The sequence below is a fragment of the Xiphias gladius genome, chromosome 17 (assembly GCF_016859285.1).
Source record: "Xiphias gladius isolate SHS-SW01 ecotype Sanya breed wild chromosome 17, ASM1685928v1, whole genome shotgun sequence".
Classification (NCBI taxonomy): domain Eukaryota; kingdom Metazoa; phylum Chordata; class Actinopteri; order Istiophoriformes; family Xiphiidae; genus Xiphias; species Xiphias gladius.
Genome location: NC_053416.1, coordinates 24,909,102 through 24,934,823, shown reverse-complemented (window position 1 = coordinate 24,934,823; position 25,722 = coordinate 24,909,102). Strand labels below are relative to the sequence as shown.

The following is a 25,722-nucleotide window of genomic DNA, read 5'->3' as shown; positions in this document are numbered from 1 at the left end:
CTGTCAGAGATCACACTGGCTTTGTGCAGCATCTCTGTGTGTAGGTGACTGAAACAGCTCAAATCCCCTCACTTGTCTCACAGCATTTCATAACACGCTAACGCACATGTCTGTTCTGTACCTGGCTGGTTATTGACCATCCCAACACAAAGAAGAGCTTCATCGCATCTTTTTATTCAACCAAACACAAAAAACATCAAAATTTGCTCCTCTTTAATTTACAATAAAGCTCATTTTAAAGGTACGTGTACTGGCTACACCTAAATCAGTGGCTGGCCATGGCATATTAGCTTGGGTTAGACTGGTAAGGTGGAACCAGCCAAAGCTGCTTGGATATTTCAAAGTACAAAGGCATTAGTTTATCTGGGCTTTAGTTAGCAACATCAAAACCGACCCTAACTCACAAACCTTATAATGTGACTTGGTTTGTTTTACAAATGTAATTATTGTAAGATCTTGAATGTTGCAGAAGCATGAACGGGAGAAAAATGCTCCTCAGCTGTGCTATATAAGAAATGTCAAACTAAGTCCTTATGCGACGTTAAAAGTCTCAAATTTTCTAATTCACAGCCAGACAGGCACCTCCACGTAGTGGCAACTCCAATATGATCGCAAATGGCATTTCCCCCTATTTTCTAAGTCGTTGACTCGGCCGTTTCCAGCATTTCCGACAGCACGTGAAGGCGGCACAGAGATAGCGCTGCTCCTCTGCTCCAGTCAGTATCCAGTCCGAGGTGTGCTCTCCATTGAGTAACACACAGAGGATCCTCTTTACAAGTTTTAACCTGGAAATAGCGTCTTGTGACTCCAGCGAAAGACGGATTTAGTCCGACTCCTGTTTCGAAAGAGAGAGAATCTCGTGAGAAGATGGTAGTCTTTATTTTTCCTTAGAACGGCAACAGCAACTGACTGAACGCTGCCCGTGAGCATTGTTGTCCCAGGGGAGCCTTTTTTGTTTAGGGTTAACCTAACTGTGAACTCAACCACTAGCGCGTTTTCCTTCGGTTTGGAGAGAAATTGAAAAATATTCTCAAATACTTCCTGCCTGACGTGTTGGAGTCCGCTGGGTTAAGCTGTGATGAGGAGAGAATTTAACAGCGGTGAAGCGCCAGACGGAGACAGCGAAAGCTAAGCTCATCTCAGCAACCAACGGTGGTCAACGACCACAGCCTCGACCACAAAAATACAGGTACTTTTACTTTAACTTGACACATTCATGTTTCGTGCTCGTGATGTGTCCTTTGCTTCCTTTCCATGACTTTGCTAGATAACATTATGTAAAGCTGTAGTTGGTGTTTATTGGCCAGACAGTGTTAATTGTCTGATGTTAGACGGCGCGCGCGCGCGCGCTTGTGTGTGTCAGAGAGAAGCCTGGTGGTGGTGGTGGTGGTGTGTGAACGGGGTATTGGGTAAAGTGAGACTACGTCTCCCCAGCTAGTCATGTCTTGCATGGAGTTGGCTAATCCTCCCATAGTGAGGGAGTTCTATGCAGAATCCCATTTAAAAATTGGGCAATATAACCCTGCTTTGAGTCCAGCGCTCCTCTTACAATATATATAAACCGATCAGGCACAACCATTCAGCCACAACATTATGTATGAATATGTAATGTGTATATATTTAGTGTGTGTGTGTGTGTGTGTGTGTGTGTGTGTGTGTGTGTGTGTGTGTACGTACGTACGTGTATATGTATGTATGTGTGTGTGTGTGTGTGTGTGTGTGTGTGTGTGTGTGTATGCATATATATAATTATTCAGCCACAACATTAAAGTTGCCAGTTACCAGTTTTAATGTTATGGCTTATCAGTTTATAACAACAGTCTGTCAATAATATTGAATATTTTTTCTTGTTTGGGTTTACAACCAACTATTACCAAACATGATAACGGCCCTAGTGAACTATTCTGACTAGTATTGGAAGTTTAATAAAAATATTCAATTAATATGCTCCGTGGTGAATCAAATGATGCCGCATTCACTTGAAAACTGTATTGAGCTGTGAAAGGTTATTATTGATGTCTTTCTAGCTATTTACGTAAGCCATCAAATGAAGAAAACATGAAACTGCTATATTTTTAATGGAGTCGGGTTTATGGTATTCTCCACACATGAAAAGTGCATATGTGAGCGTCTAAAAGCTGTTATGACGAAGACTACCTAGGTCTGTTTCAATCTAGCTGCAAACAATTCTTTTACTGAATGTGGTATTACCTTTTTCAAAGGTCTCCTAACATTAGCAACTTCACTGAAACGTGTGCAACTGTTTCAGTGGAGAGACTGGGCTCCACTGCTTCTATGACATTCTCTTTTTAAAATGATTTTATTTGAAATGTTGAATCCTAAACTAGGTGTGATCCACGACAAACTGTCTAAAATCTACCCACTCCCTTACATTTATTTGATCCACAGTTCCAGTGGTCGTCTGATTCTTCATTCTCTGTATTAGATTATGATTTATTCAGATATGCATGGAAGCCTTTAATCCTTTTTAACTAGGCAAAAAAGCTACAAATCGGGAGGAATATGCATATGCACATCATTCATATCCAAGTTGCTCACCACAGCTACAAAACTGCTACTCTGTTGAGCATCTCCAGTGAAACATTTGGGTAGTTAATGCCCTGCTCAAGGGCACTCTGAAAATGGTTTTCCCTGGAGGACTAAGTGTGTTCCGGTTATCTCCTTTGTACAACCATCATCCCTCTTCCTGGTCAGCATGTCTTAATTGTTCAGCAACATGCCTCTGAAGCCTATTACAGTTAACAACAGTTAACAAGTCATGGTTCGTTTTGTATTTTGCTGACAGGGTCAAGGTTCTGGTTTTCAGTGCAGAAGGAGGAAACATACCTGTGCCAGTTGGCTTTTTTTTGTTGTTGTTGTTGTGTGTATTTGAAAAAACAAATGCTAACATCTTATCTGCATTTGTACAACTATGCTAGCATTCCTAGCATTTCGATGCTTGATGTTACTTTGAGCCAACCCTCCTCTCTAGTTTGTTATATCTAGTTTGTTTCTTATACAAGGAAATAACCCTGTACCCACTTTCATTTTAACAACAAATATTTTTGATGATAACCGTTTTAGAAAAAAGGCTTCATCACTATACACTCGTTTACAAGATCTGTCATTTTGTCGAAAATATACAGTCACAGTGCAAAATACTGCTGTGAATTTCTTTTTTTCTGAAGGAGTAATTTACATATTGAGTGGTCAGATAGAGCAGTGTACAGTGGACTAACCTGTTCTTTAGCAGGGGGAACGGTAGGTGCAACGTTTTTCATGATCTGATATTACAGTGTGGAGACCTTTGACCAAATGGGACATCGATCATTCTGAATATTACACCACACTGTGTTGACCAAATAAAGTTCAGGCTATGTGTCATTGGGTTGGTCATATAGCTAGACTAGACATTTCAATCAGTTTACATGCCAGAGATACGTCATTCCTTTTGCATTGAGTTTTGTAGACATCAGCAATAGAGGTAATTTGGGGTCAGAGACTTCAATGAGTACTTCTTTTGTTGCAGTTTCAGAATAATGGCTTTTACTTGGCGATTTAGACCATGATTCCTGTACAATGATGCTGTAAGAGAAATTGTGATAAGTGTTGCGTTCTTGGCTGACAGGGCATTAAAGCCAGATGATTAATTTTCACTGTTCTTCTAGCTGAAGAGAAATTGTACAGCTCAGTGGATAAAATGCTATTATGCATAACTCATCAAATGACACAGTGGATTATTTTGTCTGAATAAACTGCCTTTTTTAACCTGATGTATACCACAGTAGCATTTATATTTAACCTGCTTTTAAAAATATGACTCAACTTTCAAGCTGCCATGTCCTCCAACTCATAGAGGACAGTGTGTACCAAATGATTAGTGCCGACAAACGAGCTCCTTTACTTTCTGTGTATTTAACATTTATCATATTAAATGACTGCAACCCGTTTTATGGGATAGTTTGTATTTGAACATAGAAGCAATGAGAAGGAGCTGTTTGGCTTCATCTCAACACTTGATTTAATGATAATCTCTTAATGTGACAGCCTTCTTAGTGAACACAGGCGTGAGTATAAATGCAGGTTTATCTGGCATTAAAATACTCTTCACCTTGCTATCTAATTTCATAATAAATACGACAGTTTGTTGTTTTCTGATCAGTTTTTGTTGTTGAGTTCCATTTTCCTTTGCTCTTAACCAGGTCTTTATAAGATGAGGAGGGGGCACATTAGTCCTTTGTAAAATATTGAAATTTCAGAATATATAAAAAGTAGTTTTATTTGTCGCCACTGTGGCCAACATGTGAGATTAAAATAATTTCCCAAACAAAACTGTAAACATTACCAAGGTAAGGTGCTAGATGGAAGCAAATGAGCAAAACTGATGCTGCTGTTAAAAGTTTGGACAGCCAGCTGAAAAACAACACACTCTGTGGTAACTTCAGTATTAGCCATGTCTTAACAGACAGAGGGTACAAGTATTTGTAGTTGCTCATGACTGATATAAATCTTGGAGACTGCAGCATATTTGTCAAGTTAAACTGTTGCACTAGAGTTTGCGCTAAGGTTCTGTACTAGTGGACAAGTAAAGTTAATACATGATAAAGGAAGAGGCAGAGAAAGTACAATTCGGGTTCCAGTGAAAAAGACACAGAGCAGAAGAGAAGCAGCCTGCATAAGTAGGTGCATAAGTGACTGCATAAAGTGGTCTGAACTTGCCTAAGGTCACTTCGTATTACCTTGGTAGGATAGTAATAACAACTGTGTATAACACATTCAAATTGTCCTACAGTAGTTTTGTAGCCATGCTATTGACCCTAGGGAAGGCTAAGCCACCACTTTGGTGCAGAGTGAAATATCTCAACAAATGCCTTTAAATTTTGCACAGACAGTCATGATATCCAGAGAATGAATATTTCTGACTTTGGGGATCCTCTGATTTTTCATCTAGTGCCATCACCAGGTTGACGTTTATGGTTTTTAGTGATATTTCTTGACATTGGATGGATTACAGTGAAAGTTGGTACAGGCATTCCCGTTCACCTGGGGATGAAATGTAATAACAAGTCTTTACATTATCTATTAATCGGATTTCCTTGAACATAACATAATATATTTTCTATTAACATGCAGTCACAATACTTATGAATGGCCTCAAAACACCTTTTTAAATAAATAATGTTAAATCTTTGGTTTGGTATTTTTTCAGATCTTGCCACATCAAAAGCTTTGTGTAATAATAATAATAATAATAATATAGTAATTTACGTTAGAAAGGCAATGATAAAGGCGTATTAGGTTCACCCTAATAAATATTAAACCATATACTAAAAGAATCACAAGTCTATGAAAACACCTCTTATAAACAGGACTATCTAGTTTGAGATACAATAATTAATTCAGAAGTGTGCATTTAAATCAAATAAAATTCCAAACGGTGTGCACACTGACTGACCTCTTTCACTTGTTATGCAACCAACTGCTTTCTTTTGTTGTCTTGTTATGTACATGAAACCTCCTGCACTCTCAAAGGTCTCCTTGTTTGTCTCCGTCCTCAGCGGCCACGCACAAAGCCAGACATGACCTCTGACCCCAGACTTAGATACTGACGCATTGTGCAGGGCTGAGCATCTATTGTGATTCCTTTCTGCATGATCATTAATTATGCATAATGCATACGCTGCTATCCTCAGGCCTTGTACCACACATTCACAGAGCCGCACACTCCCCATTCTTAATGTGAAAAAGCATCTTGCTGCAAGCTCGGTGCATAGTCGCAGGCCTCTGAGGATGTCGTGACATTCCCAAAGGAGATTCCATTCCCCCATAAACAATTCTGGCATTGACATAGCCGCTGATTAGTAAGTTGCTGGGGTATTCCCATAATGGCCCAGCGGAGGATAATGAGATCACATTGACAAAATGGAGTTCTCATTCAGGACTTTTTTGGCAGCAAGTTGTTTGAAACTACTTGGAAGGATTTAGAGAGGCCATGTAGCTGAGAGTTTAGCTTGCTGTCTTACCAAAAGTGTGGAAATTCAACAGATTGTTGTGACAAGGTGCTGAAAGCATCCAGTAAGCATTAGCAGCTCCCAGACCTACGGGTACCTTAGCTCAGAGATTTGTCTTCTGTGTTTCTGTCAAGATTTTTACAGCCTTTTCCTGAAGTTGTCAGGAGTATGGTGATGATGAAACTGTGGTGCCGCAGATGTGTTTTGCCTCAGTTTCCAGTTTTGGTCTGTATTCACACAGACATTTGCCCTCCGTTAAAACAAGGCGAGGGGGATGCGTTGGTGGGGGCATGTTGTTTCATGTACTGTTGAGACAATAAAATATGATCCAGGAAGTCCAATTGCAGGAACAGGTTTATGTGTTTAAAAGCTTATCAGGCAACTCTGGAAAATCGTCATAGCGGCAACAGTTTTGTCTTTCATCATGACAATCTCAAAGTAAACAGCAGAAATACAGTGTTCACGTTACAGAGTAATCCACCAAGAATGTGGGCTTGTATTTATGTTACTGGCCAAAGCAGTGCATTGCTGGATGATGTCATGTTGCATTGCAGAAAAAGTTGAACAAGTCAACTTTTTTGCCGCATGACGATGCATCGTTTTGGACGACCCCCACTTGATGCCGCCACTGCTGCGTCAGCGCACTTTCCCCATTCTGTCTGTCTGTGAAGGACTGTGTTATTTCACGCAGAGGGAAAGTCTGTCTAAACACGGCCTTACCCCCATTTTTTTTGGTGAGCAGGATACATAAACAGAAATTGGATTGATCCTCAGGGGGAAATTGGGTCATCGCAGCACAGAACGGAGCCAAAGGAAAAGAACTTCTCAAATATGTGAATAAAAAGTAAAAGGCAGTAAAAGGACATAAAAAAATATGATGAAGTGAAATACTTAAGATATAGCACATTCATTATGTAATGAGTTTTGTCTGAGTCGAAAGAAAATGTATTTGGCAGTGATTCTTAAGAGGAAGCAGCTGAGTTGATAAAAGCCTGTTTGACACTTTTTTTCACTTTTAACACTAAAAAGCACACCCAGCAAAAACAGTTCCTGTAACAGATGATGATTTCAAGCAAATATTCAAGGGACACAACAGCAAGAATAATAAGGAAGCACACTTGTTAAAAGCACTCCCTTTAAAAAAAAAAAAAAAAAAAAAAAAAGTGTGTACAATAATTTCAGGTAATTTTTATCAACATCAAAATGTGTCATGACCCCTAATTTCGCATACTGACAAATCAAAACGTGACTCTTCTTTGTGGTCAAACTTATTATGAAGAATTACTCTATTACCTTTTAAGTGCACATTCAGAAATGTTTCTAATTGACTGTCTAAACCCTCACCCCAAAACAGCTTAGCAGCTGTAACCAGACACAGCAGACGTGCCAAGCTTTGGTTTTCCCTACAGGTTGAAGCACTGTACATGGGGCTGTAGTAAGAGAAACCCTCTCTTTATGAAGAATTTACAGCATCTTTCCTTTTCGAATTTCATTTAATTTCAAAACCAAAAAAATGCTAAAGCAAGTTGACAAATGCTCTACATTAATTAACACTTAAAATGCCCTTTATATCTGCCTCCAAAAAGATTACAGTGTGTTTAAAAAAAAAACATTAATTAAATTTTTATAAAGTTGTTATATATGATAAATAGGGGGAATTAAAGTAAAGTGGTACTGGGTTACAGGTTACATTACAAAAAGCCCCGTTCAGGACTGGAATATCCATTGTGGATGATTCCATATCAGAGTTTGGACAGTGAAAAAATAAACAGTTACAAAAAAATGTATCCTTTCTTGTTGCTTCTTTGTGTATATTTTTCTTTAGTAAGCATTCAAACATGGTTATGTTAGAACAAAGAATATTTGAATTTAATTTTTATTTCATGAACTATAACATAGGCCTCACTAGCTCCATCCTGCAAATCAAAACCAGTGCTTCTTCACACCTTCTGTAATAAGCTGGAGAAGATGTTAACTTGTTAACATGCATTGGACATTTAGATTTCACCTCAGTCTCTTGGCATAATATCATGTATGAAACAATTATGTGCATATTTAAGGGATGTTGTTTTAAAATTAGTCAGATTAAAACAGCTATTTTTAACCACCTAAGGGAGTTAGGGTTTCATAAGACAAAACAAATGATACACTAGAAATGACATGACTGGTTTTGTTTACTTCTATATAAAATCAAGAACCTGTTTTTTCCAAAAATTACTGAGAACTTTGAAGGTAAATCTGCCATAATTATCATTGTATTGTATTTGGCGAAGTGTTTTTGTCTCTTCAGCATCTTTTAGAGTTTCTGCTTATGAGTTCATGTGGTGATACCACAACTGTCAGTTATTATTACACTTGTTAAAATGTGTCTTAGCTGCTGTGATTTCCTGGGTTCAGGGCCAGCCAGTGATCTTTGTCACATGTCAACCCTCCCTTCTCTGTCCAGTGTCTTTCTCTACCTAGAGCTATCTGATTAAGGCAGGAAGGCTAGAAATATAATACAGATGTGGTCAAAAATGCATTTTTAAAGTCATGCCAGTATTTCAATCATGACATGACATATTCCTCATATGTTTGTAGGTAGCTCCATTGTTTATAATACTTAAGGTATTAGCTATGCCTGTCGTGTAATCCAGAAATCTTTGCCAAGCTACTAGAAGCTGTACACAGTGAAAAACTGACATTTCCCTGCTGCAAATATATTCTATACAGTGGTCGTTTCCAGCATCAGTCAGTGTGAAAAGTGACTTACTAATGTGATTTGAAGACCTAAAAGCTGTCTATTAACCTACTCTGCCCCATTGTTCAATAAATGCTCCCATTTAGTTGTCTATGTTGTGTTCTCCTGGATAAACCTTACACAAGCAAATAACTTTTTTATTTTTTATACATAGCCATCACAGTGGGTTAAAGCATATTTTCTTTCCTTCTCAAACAAAATATGTAATGTGAGAGCATGACTCAACGACTTAAATGAGCACACCTATTCTGGAGATTTTCAGAGTGACTAAGAAATCGGTAAGCAAAATAGCCTCTGAGTTAAACTTCAAGCCCTGTGTGTTTGGTATATACTTTTACAAGGTAGCATGGTCAGTTGTTAAGACTGAGAGAGACTTGTCCTGAATTTGAGTTGACAAGCTCTTTTTTTGAAATTATTTTTATTTTTATTCATTTTTTAACTATTTTTCTTTTATATTACGGGCTTTTACCATTAAACTTAAAGGGGATTCATTTATTATTTTGGAAGAATGAGATGTAGACCAAGTCCATTATGGCAATTTAGTAGACAGTTTTCAATCTCATTACCTTTTTCACCGTGTCCTTGTCATGTCATCTATCCGTGTGTCTGTATTGAGCTCTTCTTGTGTTGTTCATGCTGTAGCGGATTTATTTATTTTTTTCGGGACAAGCTCCTGAGCTCCACGATGCTCTAAAGGCCGGGGGCGTCAGACACCAAAGGCCCAGTGAGGCAAAACCTCCCCCAAAGCAAAGTTGTCTTGTGGGTCACAATTGTGTGTTCCTCGAGAGCATTAGTTGGACACCCACTTTTAACACCTCCCGACTCCCCCTTCTTCCTTCCTCATTCCACTAATTAGGTTGATGGGTGTCATGTTGTCTGGGTCCATTAAGGTCAAATTCACCTATCGTGTTGTAACAAGACGCCTGTCAATATCTTATTTTTAGAAGCTGAAGCTCTCCACTTATTCCTACTCAGTGTACTATAGTGAAACATCTAGTGTTCGTATATGAAACAGTGTTTTTTATCCTCTGCTCCCTCTTTGTTTTGAATAATTATTCTTAGATCTGATGACACGCCCCTCCCCCCCAGCCCAACACACCCAATTCCACACAACATATAAAGACCAAAATCAACTGTCAGCAGTGTGGAAAGCTAGGAGTTATCATTTGACATGGAGGGCTTGAAAGTCGGGGGCAGAGAGTACTACCAATACTAAGTAGTATGCTTGTAGTTTACAGTCTTGAACAGTGTGCTTACAGTAGGCATAAGATACAGGGGAACACAGACTTAACTAGTAGATTACTAAGGAATTTTGAAACATCAGATGTACTAGGGACCGGGATGCATTGTGCTTCACAAATGCATCCCTTTTGAAACAGCACCGAGTCTACTGATTCATTTTAGGATTCTGAAAAAAGGTTTGGGATGTGATAGCATTTTATCCAATCTGAATCCACTATGAACGGAATTAGCATTTGTTAGCAACAACTGATAAGACCTGCCATTTTATTTTAACAATCAGCACCGGCTAATAATGAGAAGCAGCTACCTGAATGTCGTGTACACTGAGTTTTGCTAATAAGAGTGTCAGGGACAGGTGTGGTTAGGATTTTATCAGTTCCACTACTCTTATTGATAGTCTTTAACTATCTGGTACTTTATCAATAACTTTATTGTTTTTTTTTCATTATTAACAATGATTATTTTTTCAAATAAAATAATATTTAAAAAAAGAATAATGTCTGAACAGGATTAAAATTAGTGAAGATAAATTTAAGATGTCTGAATAGATATTTCCTTATGCTTGATTTTCTGATAAGTTGTTGTGCTCTACTAAAAACGATTGAAAAATCTTGACAGAAAAAAAGTCTGTAACTATACTGTTTTTTTTTTTTTTCAAAAAAAAATGTTTTTTATTTTTTAGTTTGGAGATTGCAATAGTGCAACAGTCCACAGTTCAGTCAGGGTTCCTTTTTTTTTCATCCCAAAGACTTAGCCAGCACAGCAACCTAGCTGAAAATGATGGAAAAACTATGCTGAGAGTTCTCTACCACCAAAAAAAAAAAAAATACATTGGCGGCAATAATATAAGATGATTTCTTTTTTTTCTGGAAATTATGTTCAAAAAAGTAAGTAGGTATCAACTTATATTTCAGGACTAGACAATGATATGTTCATAACAACAGATATTCTTTTTTTAATAGAGATTACAATTGTAACTATGGTATTTTACAGAGTGTTGCATTATGTTTTGTTTGAAGCCTTAATGTTGCTAATTTAGTGATTGTTTTCAGTCCGTTTATAGTCAGTCTTCCAGAGTTAGTCAACTCTGAAAGTGTTTTGTTGGCCCAGTTTAACCTGCAGGACTTTCTGAAGACTGTTGTAACATGTTCTGCTGCCACAGAAGAAATAAATTCATGATGAGTGAAAACGAGTTCTTAGTGTCTCCCACGGTGTTTACAGAAATGAACCACGGAGAAAATCTTTCAAAAAGGTTTAGATTTCAGATGTCAAAGATGATGAGCTCACACACTGAAAAATGCGAATTGTCAAAGAAAATGATTCAGAGAGAGGAACTAGAGTGAGAGAGGAAATCGACTCACTACAGTAACTAAGTCATCTGACTAGTGGCTACAGAAAGTGACCTGCCTACAGACATTGGACTGAACAGAAATTTTTGGTAAGAAGCCAAACGCTTTCACATTGCGGAATGGCTATGGGGGGATAAGAAGATCACAGTTCAAATCCATTCCCTATAAGCCTTGTTTTACCAGTGTTATTTTGTATGCCACACTGCGATCAGTCATGAAAATATATAGGATTCAGGGGTGCAAATTTGTCACCTTTTGGCGAAAATCGCTGTTTTGAATCCAAAATAGGTCATTTGTGTTATTTGTGTAGGAGCCGATGAGTTCCGGGTCTGCAAGCACACAATCACGAGGAATGAAATGAAAACCATGGTTTGTGAGTTGTTGTTAACAACGCCAATGCGATGTAGTTAAATGGAGAGCTTGTTACAGTAGCCCAAATATGTCGCTTGAGAAGGGAAAATGTCAAGCTCAATGAAAACAACAGAAGCTTCATAGAAATCACCTTGAGACAGTTTTTCTTTTAGTTGTAGTGGTTGTGAAATAGGGATGTGTGTAATTAGTCGACTAAACAATTAAACGTTGCTACCCTCCCTATTCGGTACCAGAGATACTAGTCGGTTAAACGAATTATTAATATTTTATTAGTGTACAATGCCGGTTAACTGTTGCATCTAAGCTGTAACCCAGCCGTCCACCACTAGCAGCCCACCTCTCCCCATGCTAATGCCCGGATGTTGTAAACGAGCAAGACGGAAAGTGGGACAGATGACATCTCGTAAAACCACCCCGTTTTAGCAGTATTTTGATCTAGAAAATGAAAAATAAGGTGGTATGTGGGCTGTGGCAGAATAAACTGGCATATAACCACTTGACCGGAGCAATGCGTAACCACATTCAGCACAGGCATGTGGACTTAACCTGCAAGGAACAAAGGCCGCTGGCACTAGCACTGCTAATTGTTAGCCACAGTCGGCAAATCAATTTAACATGCAGTGTTTCCCATTAACTACCTAGACCATGGCAGCCTGCCAGTCTAATTTGTCCCACCACAGTTTCATAATACACTGAAAATATTTCTACACTTCTCTTAACAACATAAAAGATCTGTAACATAGTGTTTTGCACTGTTGCTTTATTGTAGAGCTGCACGCATCGCATAGATCTGCTCAGCCCCTCATGGCCCTGCACACTCTCTCTCTCTCGATCTCTCTTTCTCTTTCACACACTGGTCTACATTTAAATTTCCGTTTAATCAGCACGAAATCTAGTCCATCGGAACATCCCTATTGTGAAATCAGTTAATAAATGTCATATCTAAGCCCTGTCTTTTAATTGACCAAACAGCAATTGCAATAGCTGTACCTGTACCTACCTCTTACATCTTTGTCACCTTTTTCACCACTGATGACTTTGCACCCCTGAGGATTATTTCATCAGTGACCGTATTTTTTTCACTCTTCTTCTTGCTAATGTCTGAGTGTACTGCAAAAAACAAGCTGTGTGTTTTTTTTGTAAATAGTGAAATAATAATGGCCCAAAATCTTTTGGAGCATTATCATTCATTAAAAAACTAGAGAAAACCCTAACATCTGTGAATGAGAATAGGAGAATTTGTGTTCACCATGATTGAGAGACATGCCAGTCAGTCAATGACATAGAAACGACTGGATGATCCAAAGGTATTGTGTTGTTGGCGGTTACTGTGTACTATTTTCTAATATCCCAGTTTGTCAAAGATTTTAGTGCATGACACTGACAAATGCTTCAGCATGGCAGCATTAGTAAGCAGTGCCTTTTTGTTGTGAAATGCACCTTTGTCCAGTCAACTTAAGCGAGATGGTAACCCTAGAATCTTTAAAAAAAAAAAAAAAAAAAAGAGATTAACTCTCACCTAATATGACTAACTTCACCAGAACCATAACAGATGATCTGTTTTGTGAATAAAAATACAACAATACAGCTGGACTAAGCTAAAGGCCTTGTTATTGGCCTTAAGGAAATTTCTGGACAACCACAGGGAATGTTTTTGGTCCCCCCCCACAATTTTACAAAACAAAACCAAAAGGATTAAATGAAACTGGCTGAAAGCCTCATAGAGCTGCAGACTAAGGTGTTGATTCTTGGGATCAGCTGTACTACCAAACCTTTCACAATGCATAGGGTGATTTCAAAAATGACATCATAGTTTCAGTGTTAAGAAAAGATTTGCTTTAGGGCATTTTAATGACTGAATGACACACAAAAAAACCCAGCTGATGCTTCACACTCCAACCCAGAAGTATAGAGCTGTTAAGGTGTCTATAAATCGCCTGGCTCTGATACCCAACACTGTCTCTTGGCAGACAGACTTTTTATTCATCTTACGAAGGTGAATTGAATTAACAAGGTCGTTCTTCTGACAACCAGTCTCCAGAGGCTGAAGACAGGAGACTTTAGAGAAGGCATCAGATGACAAGCATAAGAAGGCAGATAAAAACACAGTGTTGAAGAAGAATTGTAAAAGCTCTGTCACACATCGATTTTTATTTTTTATTTTTTATTTATTTATTTATTTATTTATTTGGTCTTGAGTTGGTCCTTGGACAGCTACCTGCCGCCTGGCTGACTACAGTGTGCTGGGATGGGGTGGACATGTGGACATCAATATGGGATCCTGGCCTAATGACAAATCCCGGATTGCCTTTTTACAATTATTTGGGACTATGTTTCACTTACCAGATGAATTAACAGCTGAGAAATAATTTGTGTAAACCATGAGATTACAAGCAGGCATTCCAGTTACTGTCTAACGTTATCTACATTAACGTTTCCTTTGCATTTGGAAGCATTTTTTACACCATAATGCAGGATGTGGTGCTTGTCTTCAGCTGCACTGATAAGGGAACAACAAAAGGTGCTAATGTCACTCAGAGATGCTGAGCAGACGGCCTGGTCATGGCCTAATTCCTCTAAAGCTCCAAATTACTTCATGAATATGCACTACTGAAGGAATTAGGGTCATTGCCTGTCAGTATGGTCAATATCATGCTGGTTTGGTTAGGATATGAGCAAAGCAGCAGCAAGAAACTTTCGGAACAACACTACTGGGTTCCTCTGTATTTTTGGCGGCTGGCTTATATTCTTATCCAGTGTGTATTACCATGTGTACATTGATTAAGTAGACTAATCACCAGTTCTTACATCACCATAAGCACCAGTAATAAGATGTGTCAGTAGGTAATACTCATAAATATTAAATGTGGAAAGGTAATTTAAATGGACACTCCACTGATCTGACACATGAAGTTCAGCTTTACTTGTCACAAGAAGGTACTACTCAACCTGGAATATAGATGTATAATGCCTCTGTGACTTTATTTATCTAAATTTAGAAAAAATAACCTTGATGATGTCATTAGGGTTATCTCAACTTGGGAGGGAGAGTTGTTTTTTTTAAAAAGATGCGTGAATTAAAAATCTTAAGGTGAGGGGTTTGGCTACATCCAGATGTCCAACTTCTGGACGTGCATACTGAGCCGGCTTGGACTTTTGTTGTATGTACAGTGACGTCTTCACCATTATCACGTCAAGTCTGTGAGGCTGCTGGATCGTGAGGACCTCATGTGTTTCCGTGGAGATGAACTGAAATTGTGACCCTGTGACTCATTTCAAAATGTTTTTCTTAACGGTATTGATATTGGCAACTTATTTATGATATGTGCGAGTCTATAACATAGTAGCTGAAATAGATTTTGTCAGAATTAGGAGTAAAATGTTCCCTTTCCATTAGCTGGCAACCCCAATATTATATCAACATTAAACCTTCAGCTGAGGCTCCTCACAACATAGATAGACAAAAACTAACCCGCAGATTATGACAAATCCAAATTATTCAGCCTGTTCATATTTTGTAGGTACAATATGAGACCTTACTACAATAAACTTAATAAATTTATACAACAAAAATGTAAAACGTTCTTCTACAGAGCTTCTTGGCTTTGTTTTTGTTATTTTGTTTTTACAGCAACAACTATTCTGTTGTGGTTCATTCTCCCATCAGCATTATTTTTGGATGCCTTAAGCATCCAAAGCGAAAAAGCTCTAAAACCCCACTGTACAGTACCCTCCCTGCACCAAACTGCAGACAGACACAGTTAGAGATTAGCTGGCGGGCAGTACGAAGCATATAGCAGCTAAAGAGCCATAAATTTCTCACAGGAGTTTAGGGAGACCAAAGGTGGACACAGACATGGACACAAACATGACCACGCATGATTGATAATGTTGCTCCATAACTGCTGGGTGTTTAAATAGGCAATTGTTTGCTAACATACCTGCCATATTAACTTAAAAGATAACAATGTCAGTTTGTGTTTACAGTTTGTTTTTCTGTTTTTCCCCCAAGCAGCCAAAAAGTCTGTTACTGCAGTTTTAAGTTTCCCAAGACATCGCAAACAGATGAAAAGACTACACAGGTATTTGCGCTGTAACTTTAGTAGGGCACTGTAATGCCTGTTTTTACACATTAGGTTCTACCTTTCTTTGATTGAAGAAGGCTAGTTTTATAGTCTGTCTTTCTGCCAGCATATTTCACACTGGTCTTTAATTTGAAATTGCTGCTTGCCTAAAATGGGAAGTCATAACTCCTGTAGTCTCACACTTTAGTGTGTTGGTCTTTTGAATAAGAGGAGGCCTTTATTTTATTATTTAAACTCTTTTTCGAGTGGCAGGGCTCAGGGAGGTGGAGCTAATTCAATCTCCAGCTCCTCCAGTTCGCAGGTCCAGGTGTCCTTGGGCAAGATACTGAACCCCAAATTGCCCCAGATGGCTGTGCTGTCAGTGTGTGTGTGTGTGTGTGTGTGTGTGTGTGTGTGTGTGTGTTTGTGTGTTTGTGTTTGTGTTTGTGTGTGTGTGTGTGTGTGTGTGTGTGTGTGTGTGTGTGTGTGTGTGTGAATGGATGAATGTGGTATGTAGTGTAAAGCGCTTAGAGTGGTCGCTAAGACTAGAAAAGCGCCATGTAAGTGCAGTCCATTTACCATTTTTAGCTTCTCACATGTATCCGTGTGTTTGCAAAGTAAGGTTTCTATATCTTTTTTTTTCTTTCGGAGCTTTGGGTGGCCATGCACAACACTTGGATAAATTATTCATCTAGCAAAAACGTAGAAAGACCTTTTAATGGAGCTCGTCCTTCATGCCTCAAAGAGGGCATTTATTAAAAATAGGTTTTACTTATGCACAGAATTTGAAAGATGACCTCACACAGTAATTATTTTGGAAAAAAACAGCACTAAATTAGTTATTAACAGTCATTGTGTTCATCAAGTTTTCCATTTGACATATTCCATCTGAAAAAAAATTACTTTCCAAAATATTGTAGGTTTAAAAAACAGTAAACTCACAAGATTTGGAAATGGCTTGGCCTATTGCCTAATGAAGGAATACTGTAAAAGGGATCAAGTTTTCAACTTGGGTAGTTTCCAAGTAGAAAATAAAAACAAGGTTTCATTTATTTCTTTTATCCTTAGCATACATCCACTGTATTGTTTAATTCCCTCAACCAGATATTACAAATGAGATTAAAAACTCTTGCCTGCCATTGTTGATTAGAAACATCTTTTCAGCTCTTTCTCCTCTTGTAAGCCTGAAGCTTTTAAGATCAGCTGGTTTGACTTAAAATTATTCTTTTATCTACTGCTTAGGAAACTATGTTCTTAACAGGCTAGTCATTCAAATGCCACTATTGTCCTAATCTATGTCAAAAACACAAGTTGTTGTAATTAAATTGATGGATATACTTTGCTTAAAAAACCCTCTCATAGCCCTGTTTCCGAGAAACTGTCATGTCTGACTTGTTACAGACAATAGCAATACAATATCTTGCATGTGTCTCACACAATAAACACACCCAGTACTCTGAAAATGAATATTTATAATATCCTTTTAACTCATAGTTTAATGGGAGCAAATGACATTCCTTTTTTTAATTTCACTTACATTTTAACTTCCTAAGTGTTGTGGAGAATGACATTTTTAGAATCTCAAAGCAGATGTATGACTGAAAAGATGTATTGCATATGCTGTGGAGAAAAAGTTTGATTAATCGTGGAACTGTTTACAAGTAGGATGTAGCATCATTGGGATTTGGCAAGCAAGGCATTATGTGGAGGAAGACGTTGCTTTCACTGCACTCTCCTAAACTGTTATACCCACAGTTCAATTTTGACCTCAAAGAAGGCTGACCTCTATGGGGCTTGTCTAATGTCTGGGATGACATGAGGTCGCTATCAAAAAAGCCAAGTGAAGAAGCTTTTGAGATGAATTGAAATCACTTGATGTTAAGAAATGATGTGATGCATCCAAGGTCAATTTGTAATCTCTGCATCTGCGTGGCTGTGAGGGTCCTCAAGGTTCTGCCTGACATAAATTTATCACCTGCCTAGTCTGCGTGGTTTAATACGGCTTTATTGATAAAAATAGTACTGTTTCTGTTCCATTGACTGAAGCACGTGTACAGACAAACCTTTAATTGCTCTGTGTTCATCCACTAAAGTCATCTATCTGTTTAAGTTAGTTTATGGATAGTTGGTAGCTAATACTTGCTAAACTGTTATCGTTGTAACTGAACTAACAAAGTGCGCAAGGAAACAGCTTCAGGTTCACTACCATCACCCTCTGGACTGGAGTGATCCGCACACATAAACGCATATGCTGCACAATTTGAGATTAAGATGTCTTTAATCTCATCTGAATTTTATCTGGATACGAGTCATTTGAAAATGACAAGTGTGAATAACATCATAGATGGTAGCCTGTATTTGATTGACTGAGCTACTTTGTATGATGTTTACTGTTCATTTCATTAGTAAATCTATACAAATGAACTGTCTGTGATTAATGGACTAAAAAATGAACCTGGCACACTCTGGATTTTATCGTGTCCGGTGTGCAGCCTGGTCAGTGATTCACTTTTGCTGATAGAGAACAGCATTGGCAAGCCACCCTAGCCTCATTAATCAGAGCAGGAGGGAAGGTAATGAAGACAAGACATACAGGGAAGCGTTCAGTCAGTGAGCCATGGGTTTATGCTAGCATGTCTTTCTGTTGTTGCCAACGCCATCAAAGATAATTGACAGGAAAGATGCCACACTTGGTCAGAGGATTAGTTTCAGCTGAACCCACCAGCATTTTCACTGCACTTTTCAAAGAGATTTAGGTCAAAGGATCCCTGATAAATCACATATTTATTAGTGTTTGTCACAGTGAGTCAGCATGCTGTGCTGGGGGCTTGGTAAAAGCCCGCCTTCTCATCCTCTCCTCTCTACACAGTGATGGTTACATACCTCGGCAAAACACTTCTCACTCAGCCAGAATTATTCCATGGTAGGCCGTTGCACAGATGCACTGCAGAGGCCATTAAAAAAAAAAAAGCAAATATGAAGCCCTTGCCACAGTGAAGTTAGCACTCTTCTCTCACTGTCTTATCTGTTTTGTTTTTGAGTTCTAAGTGATTAGAAAGTACAGCTTCTGCCAAGTCAACATTGCAATTAAAATAATAGTTTCCAGTGAAGCCATGGAGTGGATGTAGGATGATAAGTCTGCCTGAATAATTAAAACTGCAGATACAAAAACAGCTCTGGTATTTTTACTATTCCACTTGATTAGGCTTATAACCATTGAGTGGCGTTCTAAAGAACTGAATGATTTGTTAACATGGAGTTATAATATGGAGACTTTGCTTTGTGGGTGCTGATATCCGTGAAGCTTTCCATTTCCACTTTGCTATGCAAGATTCATAGAGCTGCTTTTGATAAAACTTTGACCATCCTTACACCATTTTTACAGTTTTCATAGATGTTTTACATTGTTATGACTATGAGTTATGCTATTGGCTCTTTGGTGTATGCTCTGTGTCCCTTTCTAGACCCCAGTAAAGGCTCACTTGTTTTCACATGTATCGCTCCCCATTAGACTCGTTTGACTGGACACCTGATGGTCAGGCAAAGGTTTAGGGCCACAAATTGGCTCAGGGATCAAATGTTGGATGTATTTACTATCTACAGTATGTATTTGTGTGAAAAATGAATTTACATTTTAAAAAATATCTCAAGAGGATTGGCAGGATGGCCCAAAAGTGGAACAGCACTGAGGAAATCCTCTTAGCTCTGCTGATGGACAGTGTGCCTGTTTCAGTGACATTCACCATGTGGTGGTATCACAAGTACTACAACAGTGTAGATTAACATATTAGTGCAGCACTATAACAATAAAAAACTCAAGTTACATGAGGAAATGATCCATTTTATTTGAGGAGCATTCTGTTCAAGCCTAAACCCTTTAGAACTTATTTCCACCTTGATTTTATATTCCCATGTATAAAGAAGTTGTGTTTTCTGCTGCAAGATGACGCTGCTCGCAGGAGTTTACAGTAAACAGGATCCTCTGCTGGTTATTGCACTTATGTCAGCTGATAAACACAGACCATCAGCATATTTTGCATTGAATGTTGCCTTTTGGTTTGTTACACCTGAGGCAGCCAATAATTTTTCATATGAAAGAGGTGGTGTGACATGGGGATGGGAATAGAGAACCTGTGAACCATTGGAATTATATGCCTCCACACTTATCAATTCCTTTTATCGGTGCTGGCATGTTTTTCTGACAGGCAAAGCAGGGCTGCCCTATATCCTCACTACGCAACTTGCGCACCGCAAATTACGCAAGGGCCACACCTCTCACTTGTGTTAAAAGCGGGTGTCAATGTTTACAGCTTCGATGAGAGGATGAAGTGGAACTAACTGTCTAACTAGAAAATAACAATAACGTTTCATTGATGTGCTAGCTTACAGTGCATCTCTCTCTAGTCTGTCTATCTTGTTAACCTCGCTGGGCATTGCATCTCTTGGTCTGTCTGTGTCTTGTTTACCAGCCACTTCCAGGGCTCTGTTCTGTGAATTTGTGACTGACAAAAGGGAGAGTGACATACAACTATTTAAGATGTTTGTTCAACAGGCAACAATGTTTATAAACTGCAGCTATGAAAACAAAATCACATCACGTGTAAACATGCGTTCGTTCAGCAACGGATTGACATGCACTCTTGATCAAAATTTAGAATTTGAAATGTTGATTAGCTGGGCGTACTGGGCAATATGGATGCCCATCTCTTGGTAAATAGAATTTTACAGTATATTTGAAAATGTATATAAGGAAATGTGGGGGAGCCAGTTTGAATGGGCCTGATGATTGTTTGTTTATACCTCCTTCTGTTTTGTATAGATCTACTTATTCTTAGACTGACAGATGGAGGAGACTGTTTTAAAGGTGGGAGGAATGTAGTGGGAACACTGGGTGTTTATTTCTAGAAGAAAGATGACGGCAGTGCTCATTGTAATGTCTATAAAATGTTCATTTCAAGTAAGGGTGGGAACACTAGCAATGTGGCGAAACATTTTTCTATGCAACATGGGCTTAAATTCCAGGAATGCCATATATTTGACCATCTACACATGAGTGCCACTGCTTCCCAAACAAACAGCAAGTCTGTTATCCAGGGCAAATATTCTATGCTATAATAACATCAGCGCCATGCAGGCAGGTTTGGCAGAGTTTTTCTTTGACCAAGAAAACCTAAATGAAAACCAGTGATGTACAAGTATTCTCTCACTTCATCCATTTTAGATGATGACAGACTCAGAGATAATAAAACGGTTGCTTTGATGCTGAAGAAAACCCTGTGTTGGCCTAATTTTTTTCCACACAGAAAATTGATCAGGAATCATTAAGAGAATCGATAAAGACTCGGACTGATAAGCAGAATCGATAATGGCACAGGTATCAATAAAATCTTATCAGTTCCCATCCAAATTGTGACATTAGTCAGGCTTCTTCATGGACACCGTCACATATCGTTTAGTCATCTTGCACACACACAAAAAACTGTGAATACCCAGGTCAAGGTATTGGCTCAGTTAATGCATTTCCATAGTTTGCAGTAACCTTACATCCCCAGTAACCACAGTTGACTATAGTTGTTTGATAACTGCCCAAGTTACTGTGTGGAATACTGTGTGATTAGTCTACAGGATAACATGTTTGTTGACCTTGTTTTTTTGTATAGATTGTTTCACCGACCACTCTAAATCGCGTCCTGATAATTGTGGTATTTGTTTTAGTATGACGGAGGTTTTGCCGTTGCCTCAAAAACTTGTTTCATTTTTCCACTGCCACTTGCCAAGCTGCTCCTTTTTTTCGAGCACACCACTTTGTATCTGCTTCATTGTGTGACTGTGTGCATGAGAAGTACTGAAAGAGTGGAAGCAACCAGAGAAAGCAGTGTACGTGGCAAGAGGAATTTAAAAGACTGACAAGTAACCCAGCTCTGGTAATTGAGTTGTGCATATTCTGATTAGATTATGTTTATATTACAATTAAAATAACCAAACTATTACCTTAATATGGTTATATTTGCATCACTAGAGTGCATGTAAATGTACTGTCATTTCTGCCTCTCCACCCAACCCATTTTTCAACTTGGTAATTTTGATCCACATTTCACCTTCAATAGTGTTATCTTCTTTACTAATATACTAAGTGTGTTTGCCCCGCGGGATGCTGTTGTGAATGAATACCTTATCAGATTTTTGCCTGCTAATTATCAAGACAAGTTTTAGTACACAGCTCTACTCTAAGAGCTTCTAAATCAGCTCCAAGGTCATTCATCTCTTGTGTTTAATGCCTTAGATTCTGTTCACTTGGATACATTTTCTAAAAGGCCAAGTAACTGACATCTTAATTTTCTTTGGGTTATCTCTCCTGCCAGGCCAAGATAAGCAATTAAAACTTGAAAAATAGATAGGGTCTGTTTTCAGTCTCCCATGCATACTTTTTTGGTGGTATCGAGAGAGAGGTTCTGCTGCACATAAAATTATATTTTAATGAACTCATCCCCAGCCATTAGGTCACTAAGGTCTAAGTGTATGTCTCAGAGTAATCTAACTATCTTTCAAATGAAGTCAGCCTCATTGGAGACAAATTTAGTTTTAATGATGTCATTTGATATCACTAAAGGTCTCTAGTTAGGTAGCAAAAATAGATTTTGACTTATTTTTGACAATCAAGCAAATAATTGTTTACAGATGGATTATATAGCACCAGTGTGAGCTTTTTGTATTTTGATCATCCATTTTATGCTTCACAGTGGATGATGTACAGTGATATATTGCACTTTTAGAGTGTGAATAATAGCCCCAGTTTGGATCAATACAGTATATTCCACACCTTTTTCTGCATAACTGCATCTCTTTCCCGCTCAGTAATGCAATTCCATCTTGATCCTATATACCAGTACTGACGTAGAATGGTTGTACTCCGTTTTATGTTGGCAGCCTCACGTGCTCTGCTGGTTGTGAGATTAGCTTTCCTGATGCTAACCCAAATGCAGTCTAGTTCATCAAATCCTCTGCTTCGTTTTCTGAGACCCAACCACATGCCAGTGTATTAAACAAGCTTCTATGACTTACAGGGCTTTCTAACCAAACACACAAAGCTGCCTATGAACGTTGAAAGATAATTGTCTCAAAATGACCTAACTACAAAGCTGTAGCTGAAATGGAGACGCGTAATGGAGATGGAAGGCAAAACAATGCAGGGCAGCACAAAACATTTCTGTTTGCTGCATAGACAGTCTTGCTTAGGTGCTGAATAATAATGAAGTTGGCTAAACAATTTGTGAACGAAATGCTGGAACAACCTCCCCTAGTGCCATCCAGTGTGACTGATTCTTCAGCTGACAGCAGTGTCAGCAACCAATCAGGAGAGATGCTGGGACTGTGTGGAAATATGTTTTTACATCACAGATGGTGAACAGAATTATTTATAAAAGTGAGTCTTCACAGGTAAAACATGAGACAGGTCAGAGTCGATTTGGACAAGCCTGATTCAGGTACAGCCCTCATATTTTGTGTAGACTTTAAAGCGTTTAAGAGAGTAAGTCATGGGTTAACTATTTGTACTTTTGTTGCAACTAATGATTATTTTGATTATCAAAAATTTGTTGATAATTTTTTTTTATTTATATTGATTTTGATTTATTATTAAACATTTCTGGAATTGCTTGCTTGGTCCCAACCACCATGAATATTCAGTGTAAAATGAGGATCCGACAAAACCAGCAAATCCTCACTTTTTGGCTGCTGGACCTGGACAGTGTTCGACATTTTTTGTTTAATAAGAGTAAATAACAGTCAATAACAAAATTGTTGCGGACAGGGCTGTGTGGCATTCAAAATCTCATATCCCAATATAGGTTATTTAATATCCAGATAATGATATATATCATGATATAGCACATTCTCTGTAAATTCAATTAATAAACAAATGGGGATTTCCTCCTCAACTTTGGCCCGACACTCTTGATATAAATGAGGTAACTTGACTTGAGTGAAATACTTTCGGCTTGTCATTGTGTACATTGGGTTGAGTGTTAGCACCAACTCCCGAAACCCCCATTTCTTGACTTTGTAAAATGGTGCCACCTCTTGCACAGTTGCAACTTACAGTGGGGTCGAAAGGTCTGAGTGGTCGCAGATCTTTGGACCCCGCTGTAAGTTGCAACGGCAGCCATTATCTCCTTCCATCTTTGTGATTCTTTACCATATAGTGTTCAGCGGTCAAAAGCCTTTTGCAACATCTCAGTCTGGGGTTGTTTTAAGCATGTGACTGTACTTTCCCTACTCTTTGACATGATTCTTACATAGGTGGTTAAAGAGGTTAATGGTGTTTGAGTGTATTGTGGGGACTGGTCTGCGGCCTAATTTGCAAAGTATGGTTTTCTGGTGCGTGCCAGACTTTTCACAACCAAACCATATCCATGTGACAGAACTAGCCCCTCTTTAATGGACGAGCTCCTCGTTTTCTCCTGGCTGGTTGTGGTCCTTCTCCTGTTTGGAATTGCCCTGTTCTGTGTGACATTCACTCTCCTTCATATTTTAGTTGCCTTCATGCAAATTTCCTGCCTGCATCCATGCCATTTGGAAGAATGCAAAGCGTCGTCCAAATGACGAAAACTATTTCCGTAAATAGTGTGATTTGCAGCACAACGAAATAAATGATGTAACATAATATGAACGAAATACATTTCTCTATCACACTCATCATATTGCATAGCCTTAGTTGCTGAATAATTTTGTGTCAATTGATTAATTGTTTATAACAGCGAAAATAAGCTAAAAAAAACCTTTACCATGCCTAAGCTTTATGTTATACTGTAACTATATAGATATTAGGTTCAATTTTAAGTTTCAAGTTTAAGATAGTTCAAGGTCAGAAGCTGTGGCAAATCAAATGTAAATGGTTTGAGTGTAATTCTTTATTTTGCATTCGATGGTAAAACCTTTCTGACGGTACTTGTTCATTTGGTGCACCACTTCTAATACTATACTTACATTATGTCTGTATTCTATATGCATATATCAGTGTAGAAAGAGTAATGGAATGACATTTTGTGATATGTTACCCGTTTTGTGGTTTAGGACTATCAGCCAAACTTCAGCTTTGGTGGATATGTAGCTGAGCTGACTTCTTGTGTAGAATATAAGCCTCTGAGCGGCTGCTTTCTCTATGGATGGGCATTACAGAAAATGCCATATACAGTATCTCCACATTTTAATAGCGTCTTGCTCATATTTTCATCATCATCAGTAAACTGTATTTCCTGAAAAATCACACCAATGACATGCCGCCATTAAAAGTTTTGAGGACATCAGTTAGCTGATCAGTCGGGATGAGGATCTAACATTTTTGTTTCTCCTCTGAAAACTTGGTTTTGCAAAGACCTGCTCAAAAAGATTGCTGATTTATTTAATTTTATCTCAGATTGTGTCTGCTGCAGGTTACGCTCCCTTCCTCCTGATGTGTGTTATGAAAAATTAACAAAAAAGCTGTGAATGGAACTGCTATCACACCATTTTATGCAAGATGGTGTTCTTATGTTTAGTAGTGTTTTTGCTTGCTGGAATACATTTTTTTTGTTTCTTGGGATGTTGCTGTTACAGTCACTATATAACTGAAGCTTTAGTTTCTTGCTCAAGGACACTTTGAGTGGTGTTGAGTGACCTTTCAAAACAGTCTTTCTCCAATCAGCAGGCAACCCTGCTACCTGTTGTACTGCTGCACATAGATGGCTGCTTGAATAGAGAATGAAGACTACATGCAGAATGGACAAGATTTTAAGTATCCTACCAACCGTAGCGAACACAGACATTTCTTCACATACTGTAGCCTGTAGATTGTAGGTGGTAGTAGAAGATAGTAGAAGAAGGGTTCCAGTTGACTACAAATGTTGAAGAGGCTTCACAGAATGGGGTTTGACATAATTAGAGGAACAAAAAGACTGGGTCTCAGT

At 38.4% G+C, this 25,722-nt stretch overlaps 1 protein-coding gene across 2 annotated transcripts in view; it reads left to right on the top strand.

Annotated features, from left to right (window-relative positions):
• The first annotated feature begins 722 nt into the window (after positions 1-722).
• arhgap32b (Rho GTPase activating protein 32b) overlaps positions 723-25,722 on the top strand; it is a 113,520-nt gene continuing 88,520 nt past the window's right edge. For both annotated transcript variants that reach the window (XM_040151501.1, XM_040151500.1), the window contains exon 1: positions 723-1,189. The gene's annotated coding sequence lies outside the window, so the exon portion shown is untranslated. The remainder of the gene's footprint in view (positions 1,190-25,722) is intronic.